Genomic DNA, 10,245 nt, shown 5'->3' with positions numbered 1-10,245 from the left:
GCCCTTTTCCTCTTTGCTAATTTTAATCTGCATCCTTTCACTGTAATAAACCAGCTTTCTGAGTTTGGTGAGTCCTTCTAGCAAATCATCAAATCTGAGGGTGGTCTTGGGGACTCCCAACACAGATATTCTTGTAGGGGAACCCAGGAAGAGCAGAACAGGAAGACTTCAGATTGTTTTGGATCCAAGGCAGCTTGAAGGACTTCTATTTTTTCAAAAAAAATTCTCAAGGACTTCCCCGGTGGTTCAGTGGTTAAGACTCCATGCTTCCACTGCAGGGGGCACAGGTTCGATCCCTGGTCTGGGAAATAAGATCCCGCATGCCGCGTGGCGTTGCCAAAAAAACAAAAACAACTCAGTCACAGAACTTTATTTTTAAACCAATTATAAGTACCCAGAGATAAAGGTTCCCAAAAAAAAAACAAATCAAAAAGAGCACGAACAGCTATAGTTGTCTATATGTTGCTAAATCTAGCAGCCCAAGAAGAATTCCACCGAATATCAAACAAAAGACGTCTCTGGACTAGAGGCAAGGCAAAGGGCCTTGTTTGTTTCTGGCTATCTGGGAGGAACCCATCTGTGACTTTCCCATTTAATGGGCCTCTGGTCTTTACTCTCAAAGCATCCCTTTTCCCAGGGGAAATTACTACTACTAAATACGTAAGTACAGTGTATTATCTACTAGTCCTTACTACCATCCCAGAAAGTCTCCGTAAATATAAAAGCGAACTACTTGTTGGAAAAGTGCCTGTCCATGGTGACTCAATAAGGATTTATTGAATGATTAATACCTTAAACTTCACCTCCACTTGTTACTCTCTCATCTCAGAAACCTTTGGCCTTGATTAAGCCCCACTGGTTACTAGTTTGGTGACTAATTCAAACAGCTAGTGGGAGAGCCCAGCTGTCTCAACAGCAGGAGCTTTGCGGGTCTTCACTTAGTCTTCCCACTCTGGATTTTCCCTTCTCCTTCTCAGACTGCACTGAAAGAAGACTCAAATTAGTGATATTTGTTACTGTATTATTGCCCACATTTCCCCTTCTCTTCTCAGTCTTAAAAGTTTGAGAGTTGTGTTCACATCTCTGTCACCGTCTTCTCTATTCATCTTCCATTCTTTTTATCCATACATATATATTTTTTTACGCTAGGTTCCCCCCCATCTTGTTTGTTTATTTATTTATTTATTTATTTATTTATGGCTGCATTGGGTCTTCGTTGCTGCACGCAGGCTTTTCTCTAGTTGTGGTGAGTGGGGGCTACTCTTCATTGAGGTGCGCAGGCTTCTCCTTGCGGTGGCTTCTCTTGTTGCAGAGTGTGGGCTCTAGGGCGCGCGGGCTTCAGTAGTTGTGACTCATGGGCTCTAGAGCGCAGGCTCAGTAATTGTGGCACACGGGCTTAGTTGCTCCGCGGCACGTGGGATCTTCCCAGACCAGAGATCGAACCTATGTCCCCTACATTGGCAGGCGGATTCTTAACCACTGTGCCACCATGGAAGTCCCTTATCCATATATTTTTAAAATACAAAAGTATTCTTTAAAAACAAAACCAGGGTTCTTACATGGAGTATCAGTTGGATGGTGTTTGGCTATGAGTACCAAAGACCCCAAATAAAATGGCTTACTCGTGATTTAAATTTATTTTTCTCTCACATAAAAGGCCAGAGGTAGACAATTCGGAGTTCCTATGGAGCCCTTATAGTCTCATGGGATCATCCGTAGGGTGCAGCCCCAGGCTTCAGGTACAAGGTGGAGCTGCTGGCATCAAAACCATGTTGCAGGCAGGGAATGGAGGAAGGTACTTGCCATCTGTCTCTCAAGGAAATTTCCTACAAGCTGCCCTTTCCATTCACGTCCCACAGGCCAGGGCTTAGCCACACGTCCACACCAGCTCAAGGAGAACTGGGAATTGTACTCTTTATTGCAAGAAGCTATGCGCCCCGCTAAATCTCTGGGATTCTAGGAGGGCTGGGTGATATTGGGATAGGCAACCTCCCATCTCCGCCACAGTTGTCACGAATCTTTGTTACATTTTCCTCTTTTCTTTCTCCACCAGGGCCATTGTTTCAATGCCGTATTTGCCAACAGAAATGGCTTGTCTTGTTTGGGATGCCGGTTATGATATTTTTATATTAAGTAATACACATACATACAGTAATGCATGTTTCAACATGTCCCTTGATATAGGAATAACTAGAAAGAATCTGGATGAGGGGAACGGTCTATATATTGAATTTTATGGGTCCATTAAAATGTAAACACCTGACTTCAGACACCACATCTATTCAAAGTGGCAGCTGTGTCAGGTTGACAAGTGCTCTGAGATTCAACTTTTTCACTCCTCGTCTACTTTCCCAGGCACGGCTGGACTTGGTTTTTAGGCTTATTGCGCCACCTGACGCCCATTGAGGACACTGCGTCTTCATCCCCGAAAATCTCTCCTCTCCTATTTGCACCAGCAGTTGCTGCAGTGGTAACTGCCATTGCATACATTCTAGTGCCTGGCATATGCTAAGTGCTTTTTGTGCATTATCTCACTTAATTCTCACAAGAGCCCTATGTACTAATATTATCCCATTTTACAGGTGAGGACACTGAGGCACAAAGCTGAGGTCGTTTTCCCAAGTATGCAGAGCTAGTAAGTGGAGTGCAGGGCTGTCTCTAAGTCCATGCTTTACCAGTCGTTCTCAACCCTGGAAAGCACTTTTAATATTTATTTATTTAATTTATTTGGTTGCGCTGGGTCCTAGTTTCGGCAGGCTGACTCTTTAGTTGTGGCTTGCGGGCTCCTTAGTTGTGGCATGTGGGCTCCTTAGTTGTGGCATGTGGGGTCTAGTTCCCTGACCAGCAATTGAACCCAGGCCCCCTGCACTGGGAGTGTGCAGTCTTATCCACTGAGCCACCAGGGAAGTCCCTGGAGAGCACTTTTAAAGGTATCATTGTGTTAATGGATAAATACATTTTTGTGGGTTGTTAGGAAAACTTATCCAATAGTCACAACAATGTTCTGAAGGTAAATAAATGTATTTCTGGTTTCAATAACTAATCTAAAAATGAAATTTAGGAGCAGCTCCTGCATGTAGGCTGAAGGATGCCTGTATACTTATGTGTCTTGGCACATGCTCACTGAAATATTCATCATTCATTCTCTTGAGTGTGAATTTTAGCATCCAGGCTGGCTGTGTTGCTTGGATACTGAATTTAAATTGAAAGGCTGGGAATTCCCTGGCACGGGTTTGATCCCTGGTCGGGGAACCAAGATCCCACAAGCGTGCGATGCGGCCAAAAAAAAAAAAAAAAAAAAAATCGAAAGGATTGTTTCTTAGGATTAAGGTGACTTTTTTTTTTCTTTTTTTTTTTTGGCCACGCGGCATGTGCGATCTTAGTTCCCTGACTAGGGATTGAACCCGAGCCCCCTACATTGGGAGCGTGGAGACTTAACCACCTCGGAATTAAAATACAGATAGCTCTGACCCCGTCCTAGACCTTCAAAAGCACAGTCTGCTGAGGTGGGCCCCACAGTCTGGAATCTGTCTTCTGCTCAATAAGGGAACTGCCTTATATCTGTGTGGTGTTATTGGATGCATTTTATGAGAGGTTGAGTAATTTGAAAGCATGTGATATGAAATCCATTTAATACACAAAAAGCAAAATAAAGCCAATCCCCTCCAATTAAAACAAAATTTCAGGATTCACAATTTGAAAGCTCATGAAGGAAATTGGATACTGTTCACGCTAATGAACCGGTAAACAAATGAACCGGTAAACTCCTTTGTGAGTATCATGAGAACTTGGCAGTTGTTTTGATTTGCTTCTGCGCCTCCTGCGGTGATGTGGATTGAGCTGTTATTTTTAAATGTACTGCACAGCCAGGAGGAGCCTACAGAGGCATGACAAATAAAAGCAATGTGGTGTTCTGGATGGGATCCTGGCATGGGAAAAGGACATTAGGTTAAAAACTGGGGAAATCTGAATAAGATATGGATGTTAGTTAATAACAGTGGATCAACTGGTTCCTTAATTGTAAGATATGTACCATTCTCAGGTAAGATGTTAATGTGGGAGGACTTCCCTGGTGGTGCACTGGTTAAGAATCTGCCTGCCAATGCGGGAACATGGGTTCAAGCCCTGGTCCAGGAAGATCCCACATGCTGTGGAGCAACTAAGCCCGTGTGCCACAACTACTGAGCCCCCGTGCCTAGAGCCCGTGCTCCGCAACAAGAGAAGCCACAGCAGTGAGAAGCCCGAGCACCGCAACGAAGAGTAGTCCCTGCTCGCCGCAACTAGAGAAAGCCCGCGCACAGCAACGAAGATCCAACACAGCCAAAAATAAATAAATAAAATAAATAAATTTATATAAAAAAAGTTTATTTAAAATAAATAAAACAAGGAAATTCCCTGGTGGTCCAGTGGTTAGGACTTGGTGCTTTCACTGCGGGGGCCTGGGTTCGATCCTTGGTCGGGGAAGTAAGATCCCCGCAAGCCACGCGGTGCGGCCAATAAAAAAAAAAAAAGGTAAAACAAAGAATTACAAAGGTGGCAAAAATGCACTGTTATAATTTTAAATGTTTTTACATTCTATAACCTCACCCTTGTATTTGTTGTGTAATGGTGCTAATGTTAGCACTGAAAAATGAAAGTGAGATGTAATAAAACTCCGTAGAAAAGTTTCAAGAACTGCTATGCCACTTGATCCTATACGTTTAGGAGAGAGTACCCTGTGAAATTGTATACATCATAAACATAGCCTTAAAGCAAAACATATTCATTGATTATAGGTTTATGAGCTACGTGATGACACCAGCTCACTTTATTCCTTTTGGGGAAATTGCCTTAAATTATGTGATGTCTCCAGAAACTAATTTCTTGCCTAAAACTGTCAGCTCTGTACTTGGTGGTTTTCTCATCAGGCATATCATGGGCAGACGTGCCACGTCTGCCCATTTTCTGATAAGGAAGCCAAGAGGTTAAGTCACTTATTAAGGTCCCAGAAATACTAAATGGCAGAGCCAGGACCGGAATCCAGGTCTTGTGATGCTTAATCCAACGCTCTTTTCGCCTCTCCAAAGCAGGAGCTGGGACCTGACCCTTTAAAGGGTATGCCTGCCCCTCTTCCTCCTTCCTGTCAGGAGGCCACTTTCACTCAGGTATCTACACCTGCCTGGAGCACCTGAACTCCAGAGAAGCCAACTGGGTCCCAGATCCAGGTGGCTCCCCAATTGTCTACCCAGGGATTCTTAACCTGGGGGCACTTTGGAATTCCCCCGGGGAGCTTTGCTGACGCTTCCACCTCACCTCCAGAAATTCTGAAATATTTGGTCTACAGAGCAGCCTGGGATTTTTTTTTTCCCTAAAATTATGACATTTTGTGGTTTAATGTTGCTACCAAAGAACAGAAAAGGATCTGCTCATTAAACCTGCTTCAAAGGAGGTCATGGAGTTCTGCATGGATGTGGTTTCTGCTGATCATCTCAGAAGTCAGAACACCTCCCCCTTTGAAGCAAATGCCTGGCTTTAGGCAAAGCTCTTTGGCTCTCCTCCCCACAAGGTAGACATTCTATATCTCAGGATATAAAACAGAATGCATCTGTTGGATGGTGTTAGGGTGGAAGGCTAGTCCCACAAGCTGAGGGCTGAAACAAATCTAGTCATACCTGGACATTGTGCACTGTTGTTCAGCGCGCTATTCTAAAGGGGCAGGATAGTCCTTTGACTGGTCTCTGAGGGGGTTGAAATGTCCATTGTCTCACATAATTTAACACTTAGGCCTTGTCAAGGGAAGGGAATCCCCCGATTTTGACAAGACCTAATATAATCATTTATGTCCCTCTCCATGAATCCCAGTCTCCTCCAGGTTCAGCCCCTTTCTTCTCTCATCCTAACAACCCACATCTCATATTAAGCAGTATTTGTTAGGATGATGGGAGGTGTGACGTATTTGCCTAATTTAAGGTTGTTTGTCCATCTCCTCCAGGGATGCTGCTTTTCCCTCTGGGCTCTGGGGACTTTCAACAGTTGCCCTCTAGTGCTGGAAACAGTCCCAGATTCTTACAACATCTTGGCACCAAAGATACTGCCTGAATCAGTGTGTCCTCCCTTGGGGTCCAGCACGGTAGGTCAAATTACATACTCAATCATGATTAAGGAAAGGTCTAGTCTGACTATCTAGAATGTATAATTTTATAAGATTGATTGTTGCTTATCCAGGGGTGGCCCTATCCAAAATTAAGGGATGAAATTAACCAAGCTTGATGGTTGATCCATCTGGTTGCTACGTTTTGGTTCACTGACCCTCCTATGTTAGGCAGAACTTGTGGACGCTAGGGTTGGCTAATGTTCCTTATCCACCCTGTGAAAAAGTTACCAATCCCATGATAACTGCTGATCTAATGGAATATAAGGAGCTTTGCAAAGCCAGCTGGCTATATTTGCTCTTTTAACCAGCTTTATCCTGTGCCCCAAATTCCTGCCATTACTCTTCTGGGTTAAGGTACTGCTCCTTGAGGCCATTGTTAAAATTCAGTTTAATCACAGAAGACTTTTCCAGGTAAACATTTCTCAGTCAACATGTACAGACTGTCTCTGGTCAGCGCTGTGCTCTGGGCAAAATCCCAGAGGGCAGGTTGGGTTTTTATCACTAGGTGGGGAGATGACAAATAGTCTTACAAGAGCATACAAGATACAAAAGGTCAAATTAGCCCAAATGCCAGGGGTCAGGAGGACAGTGGAGGAGCGACTGAAATGAGAAGAGAGGAATCAGGGAAGTCTTTGTGGATGTGATTTTTTGGAACCGGGTCTTAAGTAGGGAAGCCAGATAAGTAACCCAAACACCCTCATCGTGCAGGATTTTATTCCAGTAGATGGGGGATACTTTATGTACATGTAAGGCAGGTGTGGATTTTTCTGGATGTCACATTTGAAATTTCCTCTCTGCAGCTGACTCTTGGTCAAAATAGTGGCAAAACAGGCCTGGACAAAACAGAGTCCCATTAAGAGATGGAGGTAGATGTGTATTCAGTGGGACTTTAGGAAGGCAGCCAGATTGGAGTGAGGAGAGTCTGAAGATGTGGGTGCTAATCTAGTCTCCCCTCGTCTTTTTTTTTTTTTTTTTTTAAATTTATTTATTTTATTTTTGGCTGCATTGGGTCTTTGTTGCTGAGTGCGTGCGGGCTTTCTCTAGTTGCGCGGCCAGCAGGGCTACAGTTGCAGTGCGCGGGCTTCTCATTGCGGTGGCTTCTCGTTGCGGAGTAGGGGCTCTAGGCACGTGGGCTCAGTAGTTGTGGCTCATGGGCTCTAGAGCGCAGGCTCAGTAGTTGTGGCGCACGGGCTTAGTTGCTCTGCGGCATGTGGGATCTTCCCGGACCAGGGCTCAAACCCGTGTCCCCTGCATTGGCAGGCGGATTCATAACCACTGTGCCACCAGGGAAGCCCCCTCCCCTCTTCTGACCTGAGTAAACCTGGACAAGTCGCTGAATCCTTTGGGTCACCATCACCTGTGAAACACTTTTCTACAGTTGCATTGGAAAGCCGAAGTTTCCAGAGACCCTGATCATGGCTAGTTTATATGAGAGGGCTTTGTAAACTATGTTAGGTATTTGTAAGGTTTGGATTTATTGTTCTTTTAAACCATGCCTCAAAGCTTGTATTTTGCCCACTTGAATAAGATCTATACATCATGATATCGTATATGGATGGCATTAATGTAGTGAGGTTAAGGATCATTTGAATGACTCACTACTGCAGAGAGAGTTTGAACGAGGGAGGAAGGCAACAAGCCCAAGATAAATCTAGAGAGAAGACGTGTGGGTGTTGGCAGCAGAATTAAGCCTCAGAGACAAAGGGATCCTTTTGCTTGAGGAGGACCCTGAGGTGTCATCACAGCTATGGATTTCAGTGGCAGTGGACCCAAGGACAGCATTGTGGGCAGGCGTGTGGCGTAAGAGAAAATACACTATGAAGAGCAAGTAAACAGAATGTGGGAGATGGCAAATGGATCGCATTAGCCTGAGAGAAAGGTTGCATCATAGAGAAGGGATCTTGCTGAAGGACTGAATAGTTCATCTAAGATTTTGTTAAAATTGAAGTATAGTTGGTTTACAGTGTTGTGTTAGTTTCCAGCGTACAGCAAAGTGATTCAGAGATTATATATATATATATATGTATATATATATATATATTTATATATATATATATATATATATATATTCTTTTTCAAATTCTTTTCCATTATAGGTTATGACAAGATATTAAATATAGTTCCCTGTGCTATACAGTAGGTCCTTTTTGTTTATTTTATATATAGCAGTGTGTATCTGTCAATCCTAAACTCCTAATTTATCCCTCCCCCCCCACCTTCCCCCTTTGGTAATCATACGTTGTTTTCTGTGTCTGTGAGTCTTTCTGTTTTGTAAATAAGTTCATTTATATCATTTTTTAGATTCCACATATAAGTGATATCATATGATATTTGTCTTTCTCTGTCTGACTTACTTCACTTAGAATGATAATCTCGAGGTCCATCCATGTTGCTGCAAATGGCATTATTTCATTCTTTTTTATGACTGAGTAGTATTCCATTGTCTCTTATACACCACATCTTCTTTATCCATTCATCTGTTGATGGACATTTAGGTTGCTTCCATGTCTTGGCTATTGCAACTATTGTTGCTATGAACGATGGGGTGCAGGTATCTTTTCGAGTTAGAGTTTTCATCTTTTCCGAATATCATCCATGAGTTTTAGGGGTTGTGTCTTGAGCTGAGAAAACAGTACCATGAAGACAGAGTGAGGAGTCATTCTGGCCTCCTTCAGGTTCACTAGTCACATTGGAAACTTATATGTCCCTGTGATGGTGGGAGACACTTGGACTTGATTTTCCTCCCATGTTGTTTCTCAAAATAGAGGCTCAGAAATATTCATGTGGGACTGCCTTGGCCTGGATGGCAAATAATTTCTACTCATATGGGAATTCAGACTACTTCGCAGCAGTTTCCTGAAGTGTTGTGGTGAGCAGGCTCTAAGGCTGATTCGGGGCTTGGTGGGCAGGGGTGCTGTCACGGCTCAGTGATGTCTTAGCCCTGGTGGCAGGTGGGCTCATTATTTTGCTGACCTTGTGAAGACTCCAGACCCCTGGGGCGGAACCTTGTACCCTGGGGCTCCTGGTTTGTCCTCTGATCACTTGCTCCCCTGTACATTCTGCCGTTGTCTATTTCCAGTGCATCCCCTCCCACCACCTCCGGCTTGCCTTCCTCAAAGCCCAGCACTGACCCCTCTGCCAGGGCAGCCTTCTCTTCTCTGCCTCTCCACCTGGCACTGAACCATGGAGCAGTTACTGGGAGAGTAAGGTTTTCAGGTGTTGCTGCATTTTATCCCGTGTGAAAGGGGCCATGGTTTCACCTGAGAGAGAGACGTGGACCTTACAAGGACCCTGGAGGCACCTCTTAGGTTTAGAACTTGCCCAAGAAGGATCTGCTGTCTTGGCTCAGTGGTAACATGACCTTGCTGGATCAGGCTCAGAACTGGTTGCTCTGAGCTCCTTGGGGTAATTGGTAACTCTAGAAAAGGAGGTTGCCTTTTTGTTTTACTTCCTTGCATCTTCGTAGCTGGAGGTGCAAAGGGAACACTGAAGACTTTTTTTTTTTTTTTTTTGTCTCGCCGCAAAGCTTGTGGGATCTTAGTTCCCCCACCAGGGATCTAACCTGTGCCTCCTGCAGTGGAAGCATGGAGTCCGAACCGCTGGACCGCCAGGGAATTCCCTGAAGACTTAATTGAGCCTTGACTCAGCTTCAGCCAGTTGCTTTAGTGTGTGGAGGTGAGATATGAATATTTCAGGTCAGCCTGTTTCTACTAAACATGGGCCCAGCACGGCCAGCACCTCTCTGGGACATGTAACACAGTGCTGGCTCTCAAGGAACGCTCTGTCTATATGGGGGGAAAGGTATGTTTGTAGGAAATGGTTAAGTCACATAAGGCTAGATGCATTTGTGTCATGCTGAGTGAGACTTTGGTCTGTAGGATGTACTATGAGGTTGGTGCAGTTGAAAGGAAAGGAAGGCAGGATCAAGGAGAGAGGTGATTGATAGTGATAAAAGAAGTGGATGTGGGGAGTTGGGAAGAGGAGAGAAGTTTACAGGAAGAGAAAGCTATCCAAGTGAGTGTCCTTGTGTCCTGGCCCAGGGTTATTCACCTGGGAGAGAAGGGTTTCGAAAGGCCTGAAGGTTTGCAGGGTTGGTGCTTTTGGTCATTTCT

Source organism: Eschrichtius robustus, chromosome 20, assembly GCF_028021215.1.
Source record: "Eschrichtius robustus isolate mEscRob2 chromosome 20, mEscRob2.pri, whole genome shotgun sequence".
Classification (NCBI taxonomy): domain Eukaryota; kingdom Metazoa; phylum Chordata; class Mammalia; order Artiodactyla; family Eschrichtiidae; genus Eschrichtius; species Eschrichtius robustus.
The sequence above is the reverse complement of the archived record's forward strand: the minus strand, read 5'-3'. Positions refer to the sequence as shown.